Raw genomic sequence first — 22,521 nt, forward strand, 5'->3', positions numbered from 1 at the left:
CTAATCATCACTACCATTATTATGGAGTATCTAAAATAAATGTGTAGCGGCGTTCTCTGGGCAGAACTAGCAGTACTTGTTCTTGGTCTCCCAGTGGAGCTCTGAAATTAGCATCCACAAAAAGTAGATTCCAAGAAAATAAAACTGTGACCTGTCTCTCCAGAATTTATGTCACAAATGCCACCAAGAGTACAAATATATTATAGCAATTAAAGCAAATGTATCATATCAATAATTTTCTCTATTTTCCTGGGCACCTGCATTAGTGTTGTAACATTTCGGATGTCCATGATTGTAAATCTCTGGGACCATGGAAAAAAGATTTGTATTCAACTATTACAAGCTACGTACAAAGAAAGCAAAGTCTGTAGCGCATCCTAAAAGCTTAAGGCTTAGGTTATACATGAATTTGTCCACCCCAGATTTTATTTTGGATCACCCACTGTTTTGGCGTAGATCTTACCCAATGCAAAGGGTTAAAATTGCAGTGAATGTCAAATCTGCAAAATAATGCGGATTTGAAAATCTGCAGCATGCCCTCAATTCCACGCTAAATTTTTGCATTACATGTAGGTGGAGTTTTGAAACCCCATCGGCATGCATTGCGCTTTAATTGTTGCAGATTTTATCTACATGTAACTGCAAAACCCTGCTGTATGAAATATTTTACTGGCCCTTTAATGATTCTACATTGCCCAGTTTTAATGTGTTTATTCTTGCAGCCTTTTGGACAAAGTTTTCAGAATAAATCTTACTACTAGTTGATTTAATGTGTCCGGAGTCAATTGAGTCTGAATTCAACAGATGTCACTGAAAGAAAAACACTATTGAGGCCCAACAGTCAACTAATTATATTTGCAAACAAAAAAAAAAAAGTTAATGGAAACTGGGAATTTTGAGGTCCCTCCACCATATGTGGAAGGAAAGAACATGTGAGAAAGGAAGTTGCCAGTAATTTTTGCAGCTGGCACGCTCCAGCCTGCCAACAGAGAGATCCCGCACAGCTCATGAAGAACCTTCCAATTTTTCACATAGAAGACATAATTTAACAGTTTTAGCTATATTTGGAAATAATCTGGAAAATATTACTCTGTATTTCTCGGTTGTCAAATTGAGAAATAATTAGTGTATATTTAGCTGGGTTGGTTTTGTTTTGTCTTATATTTAGACACTTTTAAGAAACTTTTTTATATATAGCATTTTAATATGCTACTGTTATAGAACTAGAAAGATCAGCAAATATGAATTCATATCCAGCAAGAATCTATTTTATAAGCGAGAAACAGTAATCACATATTGTACACTCCATTTTATTTATAACAGTTACAGCTTTCGCAAACATGGGTTTCCAGAAAAGTGGACAATTGTTTGTTATTTACACTGGTTAGCACAGCTCTCTGATTTTGTAGGCCATTATTTTCCTTTTCAAAAAGACTGGCCAGTCTTATGCAAATAAATCTCTCTCTCAGTGATAGACTGCCAGGGAGACCTAACAGAGAGAGAGGGGAGGGCTGACTGTGTGACATAAACCATTTCTCCCATGAGATCTCATAGGGCTTACAATGGTATCTGTCAGACAGCTACTTCCTGTCCCAGTAACTGAATGTAGAGGAAGTATGGAGAATAAATGGCTTACCAACGTTTAAGGATTCTGTGTCAAGTTTTAATTTTTAGCTGGAGCTACAGTTTAACACAGGGGCGTAGCTAGGGGGGGCAGGTGGGGCACGTGCCCCGGCCGCAACTTAGAGGGGGGCGCCAGCTCCACCTCCCCCTGCACTATAATTGTACCTGTGTCGCAAGGACACAGGTACAATTAGAAGCAATGAATGACCAGGTACGTTCCGTGCCCGGCCATTCAGCGCCTTTCTACGAGTGAAGCGACTGGTACCTTTTGTACCAGTGAAGCTTCCGTCGATGAAAGGCGCTGACTGATAGGGAAAGTCATCCTGCCCAGCCAATCAGCGCCTTTCATAGACGCTTCGTTTAACCCCCAGGAGACCTGCGCAGAAGAGAGCAGGTCTCCATGGCTGCCGGACGGCGTGGTAGCGGGAATAAGGGGAGGACTTTATCTACGGGGGGGACTTTGTCTACACGTGGGGGGACTTTATCTACAAGGGGGACTTTATCTACGGGGGGGACTTTCTCTACACCGGGGGGTCTTTATCTACAAGGGGGACTTTATCTACGGGTGGTACTTTACTTTATCTACACGGGGGGGGGGCTTTATCTATGGAGGGGGGACTTTGTCTACATGGGGGGGCTTTATCTATGGAGGGGGGACTTTGTCTACACGAGGGGGGGCTTTATCTACGGTGGGACTTTATCTACGGGGGGTGTCTATCTACAGGGGGGGCTATATATTGGGATGGGCTATCTATGGAGCACCATATACAGGGGTGGGCTATAGCTACAGGGGGTCTATATAGGATATAGCCCACCCCTGTATATAGCCCCCCTGTAGATATAGCCCACCCCTGTATATAGTCCCCCTGTAGATATAGCCCAACCCTGTAGATATAGCCCACCCCTGTAGATATAGCCCACCCCTGTAGGTATAGCCCACCCCTGTAGATATAGTCCCCCTGTAGATATAGCCCATCCCTGTAGATATAGCCCACCCCTGTAGATATAGCCCACCCCTGTAGATATCGCCCACCCCTGTACATATAGTCCACCCCTGTATATAGTGCTCCACAGATAGCCCACTCCTCTATATAGTATATAGAGGGGTGGTCTATCTGTGGAACACTATATACAGGGGTGGACTATCTAGTGGAGCACTATATACAGGGGTGGACTATATGTACAGGGGGCTATATACAGGGGTGGGCTTTCTGTGGAGCACTATATTCAGGGGTGGACTATATGTACAGGGGGGCTATATACAGGGGTGGGCTATCTGTGAGACACTATATACAGGGGTGGACTATATGTGGAGCACTATATACAGGGGTGGGCTATATCTACAGGGGGCTACATACAGGGTTTGGCTATCTGTGAAGCACTATATAGAGGGGTAGGCTATATCTACAGGGGGGCTATATACAGGGTTGGGCTATATCTACAGGGGGGCTATATACAGGGGTGGGCTATCTGTGGAGCACTATATACAGGGGTGGGCTATATCTACAGGGGGCTATATACAGGGTTGGGCTATCTGTAGAGCACTATAGGGGGAGGTATTTGTGGGACACTATATACAGGGGTGGGCTATATGGGGGCACTATCTACAGGGGGCTCTATGGCAGGCACTATCTACAGGGGGCTCTATGACAGGCACTATCTACAGGGGGCTCTATGGCAGGCTCTATCTACAGGGGGCACAGTGTGTGTGTGGGACACGGTGTATGGTGATATTATAATTAGAGGTGCAGTGTATGGTGCTATTATATTTAGGGGTGTAGTGTGTGGTATAATGATAACTTTATCTTTATTTATAGGTGCAGAAATGTTGGAAAAGTGAGAAGCTGAAGACATGTGAGCGGCAAACTGCAGAAATAGGCTGTGACCGAGAGAAGTCATCATAGAGTTCTGGACCGGATGGAGAAAAATAACTAGAATCTGAGACGTCACCGGTGAGTCACTTAATGTAAATGTTCATTCTGCCTCTAATCAGTAATGTAGTCACTGTATGATCTGCAGCGAGATGATGGGTGGTATGATTGATAGGATTAATTTTTGTGAAACAGAATCTCCCAGCATATCCTTATCATTGTTTGGGCCATGCTGGGAGCTGTACTTTTGCGCCGTACATACCTATACGGAAGGGGTTGCACTAAATTGAGCTGTATTTGTGCTGGTGCTGTATATATGTACTGAGCTTGGTTCTGTTGTTGTGTATAGAACCATATTGCTTGTAAAATGTACAAATGTTTTTATGCTCGCGTTACATAAAAAGAAATGTGGAAAAGAAATGACATGTCGATTAGTAGAGAAAACAAACACGGTGAGGGGGAAGGTGATGTCGGGAAAGAGGTTGGTGGGGGTGCCAAATCTTTGCCCCGGGTGCTGGAGAACCTAGCTATGCCTCTGGTTTAACATCATATGAACTATAGATAGGTATATTTTCAGTCTTGCATGATTTCCTCATGCTGATGTCATAGAGTCTCAGAGGTTTAGAGCTGGCTCTTACAACACAAATGTATGTACGTAGTTCTAAATTTGTGATATTTTGTGAACAGCAATAAAGTGAGAGAATAAAATAAATGTTTTTTTTGTATTTCCCCCTTCATTTGTACATTAGTGTTTCAGTGAGGTGCTGTGTGTATAAATACTTACTGATCCATGCATCTAGTCGTTTTCGGGTCCAGCGCCGCTCACGTGATCTTCCCCCTGACCTGTCCAGATTTGCTGTGCTGTTGAGAAAACCCAAACTCAAGCACTCAATGCATTCCTATGGAGCCTCGTTCTGGCTCCTATAGGAATGCATTGAGAGCCTAAGTTCTGGTTTTCTCAAAAGCACAGAGATTCCAGATTTGTCAGAGGGAAGATCATGTGAACGGCGCTGGACCCGAAAACCACTAGATGCATGGATCGGTAAGTATTTATACACACAGCACCCCACTGAAACACCAATGTACAAATGGAGGGGGAAATAAAAATAAAAACGTGGAGTGATTTTTTAAGTTAGGAAAATTCTTAAAATGTACCCCTAGTGATCCACTTAACAACCTCTTAGTATATTAACCTCAATGTGCCAATTCAAGTTTCTAATTTAGAATTTTATAAGTGAGTGCTCTATGCTGTCCATTGGCTTCATTCACATGTGGGTTGTACAGTTCATTTATTTCAATATGGGATAGAGTAAGAGGAAACTTGAATTACTGCAGCCCTTTACTTTTTCCTGGCTAAGAAAAATAGATGACTAGATAAATAGAGAATGGGAGATATATCTAAAATAACTTGAATATCATACCCAAACAGGGAATCACAAACTGTCTATGTGTCTGTAGAGAGAACTTGCTAACCAATAACGTCATATGTTCACAGCAACACGATCACTGCTTTGTCAGAGGGGAGGGGGGAGGAGAAGGAAATGTAATGTGAGCTAGCAGGCGTGTAACAGTGACCGGTGACCAGACTGCATCTCCACTTTATCTGTAACATGGCAAACAATGATATCAACTTTCTGTCCGTAAATTAGGAAAAAAGAGTAGTCTACAGAACAAAAATATAAACATTGCACATATAATACGCAACCGTATTAGAGCACACATGCGACATATCACAGCGTGCTCTAAAACCTTTGCAAAACTACAATAGTAAAAACTATAAATGTAAAAGGGAACATATAACTTTTATACATTTCTATTCACTAGCACTTATGATCTGGGTAATGCAGTAAGTGAATGCGGCTGGAAAGTTCCAGCAAAGCCATTAAAGGGGCTTACCCATCTTAACAAGTGATGGCAGTGATAACAAGTAAGGCCAGGGGAATAGGGCTAAGTTGCAGTACCTCTACAGCACCTGCATGGGAGTGGCGCTGTTCAGGGAAAAATTCATAAAGAGTGTCCCTGCAGTCGCGCTACCACCGATAAACAAGTGATCGCATAACCTAGTTAGGAAAATCTTGAAATATTCTATAACATAACTGGTAAACAAATGGGCAAATTTTGGGAAACTTTCTACAGATGCCAACCAATCACAGTCAACCAATGTATATAAATAACAGGAACTCTTTATATAAGAAGCTCATTTTTTGGATCTCATTTATTTTGTAATGCTCTCAATTATGGATACACAAACCCAACATTGCACTTTATAAAGTAAAGCAATTCCCAGGTAAATCTGTCTCTTCTAAGGTAAAGAAACATTTTAGAAAATAGGTTGTCAAAGATGATTTTCTGTTTAACCAGTTCTCCAGTCGTAAGACTTCCTAAATCAACTTTATAATAGTTTATCGATTTTTAACATCTTGTCCCATTTTCGCCTCCTCTCTTACCTCTTTCTCTACACAGATAAAAATATTCATCCTGACCTTTTAGAAAAGTAATAATTTACCACGCATCAGCTTCTTTATTCTCTACGCTATCTGTTAAACATTTCAGGAGACACGGAATAAAGAAAATGATTGTGAGCAAACAAAGAAAGATAATAGAAGTTTCATGTGCATCGTCAAAATCGCTTTGGAGGTGCTAATGGAAAATACATTTGTCACAGCGTAAACTGTGAGGATGTAACTGAAATCCATCCAGGCACAAAATTCAAGAACACATTTCCTTTAACTGACAAAACCCAAATCAATAGACTAAAAGAGAGATGTGTAAATCGGAGGAAGAGCCTATTAAACTTCACACAACCACTATTGACTTTGTTTTCTAATTTATTCTTGATGCACTCAACTTACCAAGCAGGAAGATCTAACATTATGCATAAATAATTCAGGTATTAAATGCTAAATATTAGTACAATAAAGTAGTATTTATACAACAGATAGTGAATGGGGTTACATTATAAATACACCTCTTTATTACTTATGTTCTATTCACCCCTTGGGTGGAGATAGTCATTAATACACATTTTGGATTTGGTCACAAATGTTCTGGTACTAACTACTACTAGAAAACCAATATGTATTTGTTTCTCAGAGAAAAGAGAGGTTTTTTTGTTAATAAAAATGTGTACCAGCGAACTTTTTATTAAAAATTATGAGATACAGCTGCTTTGTATCCTGTATACAGAGAAGCTGTATCTAGCTATGAAACCTGTATCCGTCAGGTCTGCAGGACACACGGGTGCAGTGTCAGCGGGTCGGATCGAGCTGTTACCGATCACATCTAAGTTCACAACTTTCAAAGGTGTACATATCGTTTAAGGTACCCATAGATGGCTTACTCGTTCTTCATATCAATTGGCAGCATCAAACACCCCTGAAAGTACTCATGAAACTTATTGGAAATGGCAATCAAGTTAGGTCAAGTGAGATTTTTCAATCTATTTTGTTTTCCCCAAGGTAGGCTAATGACAATGTTGTCTTTTTTCTTTCTCCTGAAAGAATCAGATAATCCAAACTTCTATCAGTTTCAAATGGAAGATATCGGCCAAACAATGTCATTTCCATCCTATTTCTTTTGCCATTAACTTTAGCAGGGAATTAAAAAATTATCATCTGACAAATCACAGTAACATCAGTATGTCACATAGTTCCTGTTTGGACCTATTGATTTCTTAAACCACTTTGGCAAAACTCAGAGATTTATCACTGGAAATCTCTAACACAGTTTTGTAGTAAAGGTGGGGAATATAAAGAGGATCTGTCACTAGTTTATTAATATCCTATCTCCTAACTAATCTAATCTGCGCTGTCATGCTGATAACTATAGTGTCATTTATTTTTTTTTAAACCCATTTATTATTTGCAAAGTTATGAGCATTTTTCGAAATATGTTAATATGCTAATATCAAAATAGGAGGTGCCTCTTCACTCTAGGCAGTGTAATGTTTTCTGTATGACGCTGTCCAATCAGCATACAGCTTCTCCCCCTTCCCTGCCCAGCAACACAATACAGCTTCCATTCCTGACTGTTTTCAACTGGTAATATCTCTCTGGTTGTTTCACAGCTAGATCACTAGCATTATCAGTGTGATAGTACCTGTTAGATTAGCTAGGAAATTGGGCAACACTAAACAAGCGACATATCCTCTAAAAATGGCCTTATACCAGTATTATGGCATTAAAAAGTCACAAATTAGGGTGCACGCCATATTTGCACAATAATTTACAACTTTTGCCGATTTCCATTGCTCATGGCACTTTTAAAAAGTGGGCAGGGGTTAGCGGTAGAGGAAAACTGGTGTAAATAATAGAGAAAATCTACGCCATCTTGCAGCTGGCATATGTCGGATATGGACAGCCCGACATGTGACAAATTCATTAATTAATTCTTAATAAATTAGTTGTATCTCACTCCAGTGGGCTTCTGACTAAAACTGGCACATGAAACACCAGACTTAGTAAATCTGCCCCAATGTGTTCAGTTTTCTAATGTTGTAGCTATTTATTGCTCACTGGGCACATCCATATTTGAGTAACACAGTTCCTGTATTGTCTGTACAAACTGTGCAGCCGGGTGTAAGTGCTTTATGGCAGCTGAAATGAATGAGGGTTAATTAAAAGAGAAATGTCATAGATTATTACTGTCTCCAGGAAGTGTAGGAGTACAGCCCCTCTCCCAGACACTAGGGTGTGACAGGAGAGATGCTTTCAGGATCTTGTGTGTAGGTTATAAGTGTACTAAGGAAAAATCGGCAATAAGCCACAGTGTGCTCACCAGGTGTCCTAGAATAGACAAAAAAAAGTCCAGACATGCTGGAAAGTGGAGGATATGGGCCGCCGTACTGTGTTAAAGTGAAATAGTCGATTTTCAGGAGGTGTCCATATTTATCTTAATGGACGTGTGTTCTCTAGAGGGCTTTTCGAGCTCCCTAGTATGGAAGGTAGGCTGGTGAGGTCTTGCACCACAGAGCAGTCTGAGAACTTCAAGTCAGAGAGCTCTGAGGCGGCTAAAGCTTCCTTTAAATCTCCATGATTGTGGATCATCAACTGCTTCCAGTCAGCTGTGAAGGTAAACCCAAAGGGCAAAAGCCATCTATAATTATTTTTTTCTCCTTTCTGAGAAGTCTTTAAGTGGTTTCAATGTCTTTATTTTGTCAAGTGATGTGTTGGACAGGTCTTTAAAGTTGGACACCTTAGCACCTTCAAATCTCAAGGGGTCGGAGTCTCTGGATTTTCTTAGGATGTCGCCTTGGACTTTAGAAACGAACAAGTGTCAAATTTTGTACCTGGGAGGCCTGGATTGTTTTGTTTTAGCACGCAGGGCCCTTTGTGTTCTCTCAATAGTAATTCCCTCAGTGTAGGAATCTCTCAGGATTGAGACAAACAATCTAGAAAAATCAGTGAATGGGAACCAAGTAGTGTTGCAGGGACTTGGGCACTCTCCTATGTTCCCATAAGACTGGGAGGAGAGCAAATAATGTAAAAAAAGGGCCTGAGAACAGGTAGTTTTGGGACTAATAAAAGCAGAGGTTGGGTCTCAGGTCTTGGTCCAGGGATACACCTATTTTATGCACTGACCTGTATGTTTTCTGGGTTCCTCTGTATTGGAATGAGGAATTCAGGAAGCCTATTTTGTATTAGTCCTGGCTGGTGAGCTAGGAGCAGGTGACAGCGTGTGTTCTGCTTTCTTTGTCAGATTGGCCCATTTGCTCTTATGTGCTTGGTGTTCTGCCTGGCAAATCACAGGCAGCAGGCTGAAATTTAGTCCGTAGATCGAATCGCACAAGGCCGCATCGGCCAAAATGTACTAGAACAGCTATTGCTCTTCTTAAAATGGAGAATGAGGGGATTATGGCAAGATACATAATAATGGGTATTTGATGGGGAATAAGGTTCTAGAAGAGAGGATTACCGCAGATTTAGTTTTTAAGCTCGGTGCTCACAGAACTTGGGTCCGGCTATAGCAGTGTGCAGGCCTTAAAAAGGTTTTATATTAAAAACATTTAAATAATATGTAATTTTCTGATTAGACATTCTCTTTAATTAACCATCTAAATGTATTGAGCTTTTAAAGCCAACTTTAGAAAAGAGAATCACTTTTTAAGTAAATGCAACAATCCCAGAATATTTACTATTTTTACAATGTTTCTTAATATGGCATTCATTATTTATTTTAAAATATAAGAATGCAGCTCATATATTTTACTTCCCTTTAGGAAACAATGATACTCATTGGTGACTCACAAAAAACTTGTGTGTTTAGAGTGATTGACAGCTATGAAACCTCTATATTTTGCTGCCAATTCAATTACACAAAGCCACCTTTATGTGAAACTTTTCTTAGTACTCCCCCTGATGCAATGCCTTAACTTCAAAATAAAAGACTATAAACAAATATGAAATTAAATGATTATATGAAAAATGGTTATAAATTACCCCTGAAGCATAAACACAAAGAATAATGACAACAAATAAGTATAATTGTTTCCTATGGAGCAAAAGAAAAGTAGTCAGTAATAGGCTTGCACCCTTGTATTCACTGTGTTTATACTTCAAACATAATTTACTAAAATGTATGATGTAATTATTAAAATATACAGGTTCTCATTCCACATCTATAAGAGGCATTACATCAGAGTAAATACAGAAAAACATTGTAGAAAGGTGGCTTTATACATGTGGATTTCCCTGGGAATTGTAGATATGCCCAAGCTGTCAATCAGTCATATTCTACAAACAAACATTTAGTAAAGAACAGTAATGATGTTGGTAAATTCTTCAAATTATATCTTATTAGAGAACCAAACTGTACATTAATTATATTATACATTTTACGCATGTTTTATAAATGTTTTTGATTGTTTAGAATATATTTATTCTATTTTATTACATTATTAAATCTCAAAATACAGGACATATATAGAAAATGAAAACTGAACCATATACAGCGCTGCTAACATCAAAGGCAAATACACAAAAAAGATGTATATAATAACTGGTTGATTAGAAATGCATAAGGCTACGCATTTCGACACTGTACCAGCGTCTTCCTCAGGCCATTAGACATACAGAAATAAAAACACACCTTATATACTCACAAATCATATACAAGCAGGTTCAAAAATAGAAAAAAAAACGTCAGAAAGACTAACTGCTGTGACGTCAGAGGGTAGTAGATGTAAACAAACCCTCAGTATTGCTATATGTTTAAAAAAGTGAGAAATATAAATACAGATAATGGAGCTTTATCTAAAATGTATATATATATATATATATTAGTATAATCTAACAACAAGTAAAATGAGTAAGCAGTTATACATTGATAGAGGTGGGTACATTAGATATCTTTGACATGCGGACAATATAAAATTAAATAAAATAGGATATAGGGAGAACAAAAACATCCAAATTGATAAAAATACATAGTAGATCAAAATCTAAGGCTACCAATGTGAATAAAGTTGAATACTCAAGTAATCCATACCGAATAGCATCAGGAAAAAAAGCCGAGCGGGTAAAGTCAGTCCGTAGTCATAGCGATGCCAGTGCAGAGGGAAGACTGCGGCAAGCGAAGCAGGTCAAAAAGAAGCTAGTTGTGCTGAGGGCAACAGCACCCGGAAGACCCAGGAGGGATCTGAAGGAATAGCCGTAATGGGTTTGTAATATTACAATAATGTAATTATCCATTGGTAAACTTAATAAAATTAGTGGGGGACAGAATATATTAACAATATAATAATAAAATGATTAGATGTCAGTTCCAAACGATCTATAAGAACTGTAAGAGACTTGTTGTAACAAATTAATTCAATAAATAGGGATAGTATAATAATCTGATGATATAGATAATATACATATAGGGACACAGACAGTTCATAAAATGTATGTATCAACAATAAATAAATAACATAAAAATTCATTATGCCTTATTGATAAGTGTACTATGTTAAGTTAAGTGATAGTTAAAAAATAAAAATGGGAAGTATAAATAATACTGGGAGGTATATATAATACAGTAAGAAAATAAGGTGAAGATGTATATGTGTTCTGAAAGGATATTAATCTAGTGCTGTTTTGACAATGTCATTAAGACCCCCAGGGTATAAGCACGCCATTTTATATATCCAGTAATTCTCACGCTGTTTCAATCTTACAAATCTATTGGGTGTATTGATGGTGATTTGTTCTATTTGAGTAATTAAAATATCTTCAAAGTTGCAGTTATGGATAGCTGCAAAATATCTGGAGACGCTATGCTTCTGGAAGCCAATGCGAGTATTGAAACGGTGTTTGTTTATTCTGCACCTCAAGGGTTGAACAGTTCTTCCAATGTATTGTAAGTTGCAAGAGCATTCAAGCAAATAAATAACAAAGTCACTGCTGCAATTTAAGAAAGTTTTGATAGGAAATATCTCTAGGGTCACTCTCGAGGTATATGTTTTTGCTCGATGTTTAATATTAGAACAACAAAGGTATCCACTGTGACTACACCAATATGAACCGTTTAGCAATGGAACATACTCCGATTATTGGTTTTTATTTTACATAATCTGCTAGGAACTAGCAGGTTCCTCAAGGTCTGGGATCTCCTATATGTAATAAACAGAGAGTAGGTCTTTTAAATGGGGATCGCTTTTGAGGATGTGCCAATGTTTGTTGAGCTTCTTTTTTATAAATGTATTCCCTATATTAAAAGATGTGATAAAATTATGTTTGCCATATTTGGATTCATTATCCTCTTTTGGAATCGGATGGGTGAGTGCAGCAGCTCTCTCATTAACGCCTTTAATCAAATTGGGAGGAAAGGTTTTTTCTTTAAATCTTTTGGATAATGTGTCACATTCAGATCTGAATTTTTCATTATTAGAACAAGTCTTTCGAATGCGTCTATACTGGCCAAATGGTAAGTTTTTAAGCCAAGTTGGGTAATTGGGACTTCTGAAGTCAAGAAAACTGTTCACATCTACAGTTTTGAAATGTGTTTGGGTCACAAATGACCCCCCCCCCTTTCCACAGGATGTCTATTCACAATCTCTGCACTTCGTTACTCTGTCTGTGGTAGTTACAGCAGAGGAAGCGTAATCTCGTTTTAACCTGTCATCTACAGCGTAATCTTGCGAGATTACGCTTCCTCTGCTGTAACTAACACAGAAACAGTAACGAAGTGCAGAGATTGTGAATAGACATCCCGTGGAATGGCTATTCACTGTCTAAACACTTCAGTATTGTTAATGTGTTAGTATAAGACAGCACATAGCGATCTAAAAGGATCCCTATGCGCTGACTAAATGAATGGAGAGGAGTGCATGATGCTGATTGGTCAGCGTCATACACTCCTCTGTACAACGCCCACTTGGTCTAAAGTAAAAACACGCCCACTTGGGCATTAAGCAACTTATTAGCATAAATCTAAAATCGCTAATAAAGTCGTGTAAAAAGATCGGTTTTTTTAAAATAAAAAGCACTGCTGTCACCTACATTACAGCGCCGATCTCCTTATGTAGGAGATAGGGCCCTTATAATGTGGTGACAGAGCCTCTTTAAAGATTTTATAAAGTTACTGGCTTCTAGATTGGTGCCTCTCCAAATAAAAAACAGGTCATCTATATATCGCCCGTAAAATAAAATGTTAGTTTTTAATTGCTGGCTACCTAAAATAAATAAATCCTCAAAATGGCCCATATATACAATAAATTGGCATATGATGGTGCGAATCTAGAGCCCAAAGTGCATCATTTTATTTGTCTGTATATTGTATTATTACATGAATACACATTATGTTGAAGGATAAAATCAATGCAACTAGATAAAAAGACTACCTGTTCGTTAGGTATAAGGGGATTAGAATATAAAAATGATTCAGTTGCTAAAATACCCTTACCATGAGGAATATTATTATATAAGGCAGAGACATATGCAGTTAAAAAACTCAATGGGGAAAGATTATTATCAGAATTAAAATGACGCAAATCCCTTATCAGCTGTGTTGAGTCTTTGGGATATGATGGTAACGACAAAACAAGGGGCTGCAACTGTAGGTCAATGTAATGAGATAGATTAGTAGTCAAGGATCCAATGCCTGATGTAATCGGGCAGCCGGGAGGGGAGATGGATGATTTCTGTATCTTGGGTAAATGTGAGAATTGTTTTTCTTTTTTATTGATTAGGCCTTCAAAAAAGGCTGTTTCAATCAATGTTTTATATTTTGTAGTGTATGTAGTTAAAGGGTTACAGTCAAGATTGTTATAAAAGCCTTTGATCAAACTGGTAGAATGTGTCACATTCAGATCTGAATTGTTAATTATTAGAACAATTCTTTCGAATGCGTCTATACTGGCCAAATGGTAAGTTTTTAATCCAAGCTGGGTAATGGGCACTTCGGAAGTAAAGAAAACTGAACAGAGCTCCATTATCTGTATTTATATTTCTGCTTTTTTTAACCCCTTCCCGACATCCGCCGTATATATACGGCGCTGCCGGGAAGGTGTTCCCGCAAAGCGCTGTATAGGTACGGCGCAGTGATGGTGCGGGCTCAGAAGCAGAGCCGGCACCATCACCACGGGGTGACAGCTGTATTATACAGCTGGCACCCTCCTGTAACTGCCAGTACCGGAGCTATTCTCCGATCCGGCAGATTAACCCCTCAGATGCTGCGCTCAATAAAGCGCAGAATCTGGTTTTAACCCGACCGGCAACCCAGTGACGCAATCGCTGGGTTGCTGTGGCAATCGGACGCCAGAAAATGGCGTCAGAGTCTGCCTTGTACGGGAGCCGATGAGGACCCGCCTGCGGCGCGTCTTCATAGGCTTGCTTTCAGTGAATAACTGACAGCGCTAATACACTGCACTATGTATGTAGTGCAGTGTATTAGAGTAGCGATCGGGGCATCAGGCCCTCATGTCCCCTAGTGGGACAAGTAAAAAAAGTTAAAAAAGGTTAATAAAAATGTGGTAAAACAATAAAAACACACACATTTCTAATAAAAATAAAGCTAAACTGACTTTTTTCCCATAGTAAGTCTTTTATTATGGGAAAAACCGTAAAAATTAAAAAAAAAATATACACAATTGATATCGCCGCGTCCGTAACGACCCAAACTACAAAACTGTTATGTAATTTATCCCGCACGGTGAACGGCGTAAAAAAAAAACATGAAAAACAACGCCAGAATCTTTGTTTTTAGGTCACATCTCCTTCCAAAAAATGCTAGAAAAAGTGATCAAAAAGTCACATTTACTCCAAAATAGTACTAATAAAAACGACAATCCGTCCCACAAAAAATAATCCCTGACACCGCTTTGTGCACGCAAAAATAAAAAATTATCCATAATTGTCTGGGTCTTAGAATATGGCGACACAGAAAACAAATGATTTTATATAAATTTGCTCTACAAATGTTATGGTGCTTTTTCTACTTTAGTTCTTTTGGAAATTAAAAAAAATTAGCTAAACCTACATTTTATTTGAAAAAATGTAGATTTTCATTTTTATGGCCTAGTTCCAAAAATTTTTGAAAAAAAACTGGCAGGTCAAAATGCTTGCTACACCCCTAAATAAATTCCTAGAGGGGTGTAGTTTCCCAAATGGGGTCACTTTTGGGGGGTTTCCACTGTTTTAGTTCCACAAGACCTGTTCAAAGCTGACATGGTGCCTAAAATATATTCTAATAAAAAGGAGGCCCAAAATCCACTAGGTGCTCCTTTGCTTCTGAGGCCTGTGTTTCAGTCCAGTAGCACACTAGAGCCACACGTGGGATATTTCCAAAAACTGCAGAACCTGGGCAATAAATATTGAGTTGCAATTCTTGGGTAAAACCCTCTGTGGTACAAAAAAATGGATTCAAAATGAATTTCTGGAAAAAAATAATGAACTTTGTAAATTTCACCTTTACTTTGCCTTAATTCCTGCGCAATGTCTAAAGGGTTAAGAAACTTTCTAAATGCTGTTTTGAATACTTTGAGGTGTGCAGTTTTTAAAATGGGGTGACTTATTGGGGGTTTCTACTATCTAAGGACCTCAAAGCCACTTCACAACAGAACTGGCCCCTGTAAAAATAGCATTTTTAAATTTTCTTGAAAATGTGAGAAATTGCTGCTAAAAAAAATAAAATGATGTTCAAAAAACGATGCCAATCTAAAGTAGACATATGGGGGATGTTAGTTAGCAACATTTTTGTGGGGTATAACTGCCTGTTTTACAAGCAGATACATTTAAATTGAGAAAAATGCTAATTTTTTGCTAAATTTTGGTGTTTTTCACAATTAAATACTGAATGTATCGGGCAAATTTTGCCAGTAACATAAAGTCCAATGTGTCAATAGAAAACAATCTCAGAATCGCTTGGATAGGTAAAAGCATTCCGGAGTTATTACCACATTAAGTGAAACATGTCAAATTTGAAAAATGAGACTCTGTCAGGAAGGTCAAAAGTGGCCAAAGAGGGAAGGGGTTAAACATATTGCGATACTGAGGGTTTGTTTACATCTACTACTCTCTGACGTCACAGCAGTTAGTCTTTCTGGCTGTTTTCTTTTCTGTTTTTGAGCCTGCTTGTATATGATTTGTGAGCATATAATGTGTGTTTTTATTTCTGTATGTCTAATGGCCTGAGGAAGACACTGGTACAGTGTCAAATCGCGTAGCCTTATGCATTTCTAATCAACCAGTTATTATATACATCTTTTTTGTGGATTTGCCTTTGATGTTAGCAGCGCTGTATATGGTTCAGTTTTCCATTTCTATATATGACTTATCGAGCGGTTGCTGTGTGTGGAATGGTTTGGACCCAGCTGCAGATAATATTTTATTTTCCTGGCGATATAGACGACCTGTTTTTTATTTGTAGAGGCACCAATCTAGAAGACAGTAACTTTATAGAATTTTTAAACAACAATGACTATGGGTTATCCTTCACCCACTCCTTTTCCTCTATTAGTATTGATTTTCTAGATCTCGCTATCAGCAAAGATAAAGGGGATCATTAGTGACACAAACACATTTCAAAACTGTAGATGTGAACAGTTTTCTTGACTTTAGAGGTGCCGATTACCCAGCTTGGCTTAAAAACTTACCATTTGGCCAGTATAGACGCATTTGAAAGAATTGTTCTAATATTGAAAATTTCAGAGCTGAATGTGACACATTATCCAAAAGATTTAAAGAAAAAAACTTTCCTACCAGTTTGATCAAAGGCGCTCACGAGAGAGCTTCTGCACTCACCCAAGATGCCTGTATCCATCCAATTTGGAAGAGGATAATGAATCCAAATATGGCAAACATAATTTTATCACATCTTTTAATATAGGGAATAAATTTGTAAAAAAGACGCTCAACAAACATTGGCACATCCGCAAAAGCGGTCCCCATTTAAAAGACCTACTCTCTGATTATTACATATAGGTGATCCCAGACCTTGAAGAACCTGCTAGTTCCTAGCCTGACCACAAACTCCTTCCATCCGGTCGACGCCCTTGTCTCAAGAGATGTCTGCACATGCGGCCGTCCTATTCCACAGTGACCACCATGGTGCGTTTGCTATCTCAGTCAGCGTTGGAGCGCACACTGGTGTGAGATTGAGCTGATTGCTTCCAGAGCACCGTGAACTATAAGCAGGGTACTGCCCCTTTCTATCTTGCCTGAGCCTTGTTGTCGTTATCCTAATATGTCTATGCAAATGGTCTCCTAAGTGTTTTCCAGTTCCCAGTGTTTCCCATTCCTGCTACCTGTAACCTGTATTCTGCGCTATCCAGGTCAAGTGCTGTGTTGAGCTGATGTCGTGCTGTGCTGTGTTCCACGCCTGGCGCCTGCCTGCTGCCTAGTCCCAGCCGAACCTGTCTTGATACTGTCTGAGCTACCACAGGTACACTATACGCACTATAGACTTTGACCTGTGTCCTGTTGGCCAGCTGCCATACCGTCAAGGCAAGATGGCCCAGTGGGTCCACATTCCCAACGTGACAGTTCCAATTGCTAAACGGTTTATATCGGTGTAGTCACAGTAGGTGCCTGTCACGAACAAATACACGGTAAACAGTGAGGTTCCTGTTCTTCCCAAACCTCTGTCCCTACCTACTTGTACGACCCGACCTAAACGACGGCGCTCAACTGGTCGGCGTTCCCTATACTAGTACAAGTGAAACTGACAAACAGATAAGACAGAGACAGTACAAAATAACAAAGGGTCACTTGGGAAGTACACGGAGGGAGAGGCAGGGTAATTGCGCCACGGACAAGTCCGGGCGCAAAAGGCAGAGTCAGGCAGGAAAGGTCAAACCGGGAGAGTGCGGAACAACAAAAGACAGAAGGCAAAGAAAAGTCAGGAGGCCCGCCGGGGTCAGGGGTCACAAAGAAGTCAAAAAGCAAGTCGCTCAGGGGAGTCTGCAACAAGGGAAAGCACCAGGCTAGGTAACTCTAATTACAGGCAAAGGCCAACTACCGCAGGCTGAACTAAATAAGGACAGGGCGGGAGCTCAGGAACATCAGCCAGGCTTTGATTGGCCTGACGCTCCTGAGCTCCTATTGGCTGCAGACTGCCTCAGTCTGCCAGGCCGGGTGACCCCCGAGCGAGTGACTCTCGACGTCCTTATGACCGAGGGAACCGCAGGAAGGGAGTACGTGACAATTCCTTTGTTGTTCTAATAATAAACATCGAGAAAAAACATATACCTCAAGAGTGACCCAAGAGATATTTCCTACCAAAACTTTCAAATTGTAACAGTGACTTTGTTATTTATTTGTTTGAATGCTCTTGCAACTTACAATATATTGGAAGAACTGTTCAACCCTTGAGGTGCAGAATAAAAAAAACTGTTTCAATACTCGCATTGGCTTCCAGAAGCATAGCGTCTCCAGATATTTTTCAGCTGTCCAGAATTCCAACTTTTGAAAATATTTTAATTACTCCAATAGAACAAATTGCTATCAATACACCTAATAGATTTGTAAGTTTGAAACAGCACTAGATTAATATACATTCAGAACACATATACATCTTCACCTTATTCTCTTATTGTATTATATAAACCGTGTTCCAAATTATTATGCAAATGTTATTTTTCGCTGATTTTCCTAAATAGTCGATTCAAATGACAGTCAGTATAATCTTCAAGCCATCAACCGTTGGAGTATAATGCGAATTTTATTGAACAAATCTCCTAATGATAACAGATTTTTTTTTTTAGAAGTAAAAAAACTCAAAATGCACTGTTTCAAATTATTATGCACAACAGAGATCAAAACATTTTAAAGGTTGTAAAGAGAACTAAAATGGTAATTTGTTGAATTTGCAGCATCAGGAGGTCATATTTATAGAAATCAAAAGCTCTTTCAATCAAAAAAAGCTTAACAGGCCAAGTTACATGTTAACATAGGACCCCTTCTTTGATATCACCCTCACAATTCTTGCATCCATTGAATTTGTGAGTATTTGGACAGTTTCTGCTTGAATATCTTGTGCTATTGTCATAATATGATTGTTTATTTATTATTCTTTACATACTACCCTCATTTGTCACACTTTTCTACTTGTTCTTCATTTTTTGTTCATATAGTATTGTCTCTTCCTCTTTTTTCACTTTTTATTATAGGCTTCACCCCCTTTTTTACTCTTTTCATTATTTATTTTTTATTCATTAGTGACAGAAGTGGGGCAGTCCTCGCTTCCGGTCGCGTCACAGGGCATGCGCCGAGAATCATCGCCACTGTGCCATTCTCATACACATAATACTATAAAAGGGTAGCAAGGTACAGGACACACACACACATATCTCCCCCTGAGGAAGCACCTTGTCAGCGAAACGCGCGTTGGGGCTTATGTGCTGGAGCGAGCACTGACCATCACTATCTTATATTTATGGGTAAGCTGCTGCCATCTGCTTCATTTATTATACCTATGCACTAGCACTTTATGAATACTATCGGTTTTCCTTAGCTTCTTTATCTTAACATTGATTGTTTACACTCTTCAATGGATCTTCAATTATTTAAAGGGGAACCTTTTACATGAATATATAATATGATCAGATATTTGGTAGCACTGTTACCCTACTTGTACTATAAGTGTCAGTAATCGCCACTAACTTTTTTACTAGGGTCTTGTCCTTTCATTCATTCTTTTAAAATCTGTTTGTTTATTTATGTGAATAAAATATTTATTTTCTATATATATTTCTGGCTACAAGCTCTCTTTTTCTTTTCTGGGGTTGAATATCTTTGCAGGATGTCAGAATAACCTCCCAGAGCTTCTATTTTGATGTGAACTGCCTCCCACCATCATAGATATTTTGCTTGAGGATGCTCCAAAGGTTCTCAATAGGGTTGAGGTCAGGTGAACATGGGGGCCACACCATGAGTTTCTCTCCTTTTATGCCCATAGCAGCCAATGACACAGAGGTATTCTTTGCAGCATGAGATGGTGCATTGTCATGCATGAAGATAATTTTGCTACGGAAGGCACGGTTCTTCTTTTTGTACCACGGAAGAAAGTGGTCAGTCATAAACTCGACGTACTTTGCAGAGGTCATTTTCACACCATCAGGAACCCTAAAGGGGCCTACCAGCTCCCTCCCCATGATTCCAGCCCAAAACATGACTCCGCCACCTCCTTGCTGACGTCGCAGCCTTGTTGGGACATGGTGGCCATTCACCAACCATCCAATACTCCATCCATCTGGACCATCCAGGGTTGCACGGCACTCATCAGTAAACAACACGGTTTAAAAATTAGTCTTCATGTATTTATGAGCCCACTGAAACCGTTTCTGCTTGTGAGCATTGCTTAGGGGTGGCCGAATAATAGCTTTATGCACACTTGCAAACCTCTGGAGGATCCTACACCTTGAGGTTCGTGGGACTCCAGAGACACCAGCGGCTTCAAATACCTGTTTGCTGCTTTGCAATGGCATTTTAGCAGCTGCTCTGCTAATCCTATTAATTTGTCTGGCAGAAACCTTCCTCATTATGCCTTTATCTGAACGAACCTGTCTGTGCTCTGAATCAGACACAAATCTTTTCACAGTACGATGATCACGCTAAGTTTTCTTGAAATATCCAATGTTTTCATATCTTGTCCAAGGTATTGCACTATTTCACGCTTTTCGGCAGCAGAGAGATCCTTTTTCTTTCCCATATTGCTTGAAACCTGTGGCCCGGTTAATAATGTGGAACGTCCTTCTTTAGTAGTTTTCCTTTTATTGGGCACACTTGGCAAACTAATTATCACAGGTGTCTGAGATTGATTACAATGATCCAAAGAGCCCTAAGACACAATACCATCCATGAGTTTAACCCCTTACTGCACAAGGACGCATCGGTACATCCTGTATTGCAGTGCTTTAAGGCACCGGGACGTACCGGTGCGTCCTGGCTAAAAACTCTCACCCTGTCAAAGGACAAGGTGACAGAACTGTGCCGTCAACTGTTTATGACAGTTGATCGGCACAGTAAGACGGCAGGGGACAAATCACAGCGGTCTCCTGCCGGCGATCGCTGTGATTGGTCAGTCAAAGCAGACTGACCAATCACAGCTCCATGACGTGGTGTATGTGATGGCGCTGGCTCAGAAGCTGAGCCAGCGATATCACCACCGGATATCAGCTGTCCGACACCCCTCTGCAATGGCCAGGACTGGAGCTAGGCTCCGATCCGGCCGATTAACTCCTTAGATGCATCGATCAACGCGATCGATGCATCGAAGTGTCTTGTAGCCTGTCAGCAACCACGATGCACGAAACTGCGGGTGTCAGCTGTTTGTCACAGCTGACATCGTGCTCTAACAGCCAGGACTGGAGCTAGGCTCTGATCCGGCCGATTAACCCCTTAGATGCAGCTATCGCTGCATCTAAGTGATTAGATCGCACCCTATGGTTGCTAATGACAACCATCGGCACACGCGGGTGTTCCGATGGTTGCTATGGCAACCGTAGCCTAACAATCGCTTCCTAATACGGAAGCCTATTAGGCCACGCCGGGAGGCGAAGCCTAACAGGCTTACTGTCAGTGAATAGCTGACAGCTCTAATACACTGCACTATGTAGGTAGTGCAGTGTATTAGAATAGCGATCAGGGCTTCATGCCTTCAAGTTCCCTAGTGGGGCACAAAAAAAGTTAAAACAAGTTAATAAAAATGTTGTAAAAATGTAACAAAAAAACAAGTTTCATGTTAAAAAACACTATAACAGCCTTTTTTCCTAGAATAAGTCTTTTATTATAGGAAAAAACAAAAAACATAAAAAAAAGTACACATATGTGGTATCCCCGCATCCGTAATGACTCAAACTATAAAAATATCATGCTATTTTACCCATACGGTGAACACCGTAAAAATTTTTAATAAAAAACGATTCCAGAATCGCTGTTTGTTAGTCACTACCCCTCGCAAAAAAGAATAAAAAAGGGATCTAAAAGTTGCATGTACCCCAAAATTATACCATTAAAAATTGCAGCCGTCCCGCAAATAACAAGCCCTCCCACAGCTTTTTTTGATGGAAAAATAAAAAAGTTATGCTCTCAGAATATGGTGACACAAAAAATTCATTATTTGAAACAAAAGTGATTTTATCGTGCAGACGCTGCAAAGCATAAGAGACTATATACATATGGTATCGCCGTAATCGTACCGACCCGCAGAAAAAAGTAAAATTGTCATTCTTAGCGCATGGCGAACGCCGTAAAAAAATAAAATAATAAAAAACATCAGAATTGCAGGTTTTTGGTTAACTTGCTTGCCAATAAATGAAATACGAAGTGATCAAAAAATCGCATGTACCCCAAAATGGTACCAATGAAATCTACAGATTGTCCCACAAAAAATAAGCCCTCACACAGCTCCGGTGGAGAAAAAATAAAGAAGTTCTGGCTCTCCGAATATGGCGATGCAAAATGTGCAGCGTGTCCAAAAGCGGATAAGATCTGGCACCATTTATCAGTGCGACACCGGCCACAGATCTATGAAATATTATTTATTTACCCAATTATTGTACCCTCTTATTATACCCTGATGTACTCCGCACAGCTTACATATGCCCCCA

The sequence above is a fragment of the Rhinoderma darwinii genome, chromosome 1 (genome assembly GCF_050947455.1).
Source record: "Rhinoderma darwinii isolate aRhiDar2 chromosome 1, aRhiDar2.hap1, whole genome shotgun sequence".
In the NCBI taxonomy this organism is placed as follows: domain Eukaryota; kingdom Metazoa; phylum Chordata; class Amphibia; order Anura; family Rhinodermatidae; genus Rhinoderma; species Rhinoderma darwinii.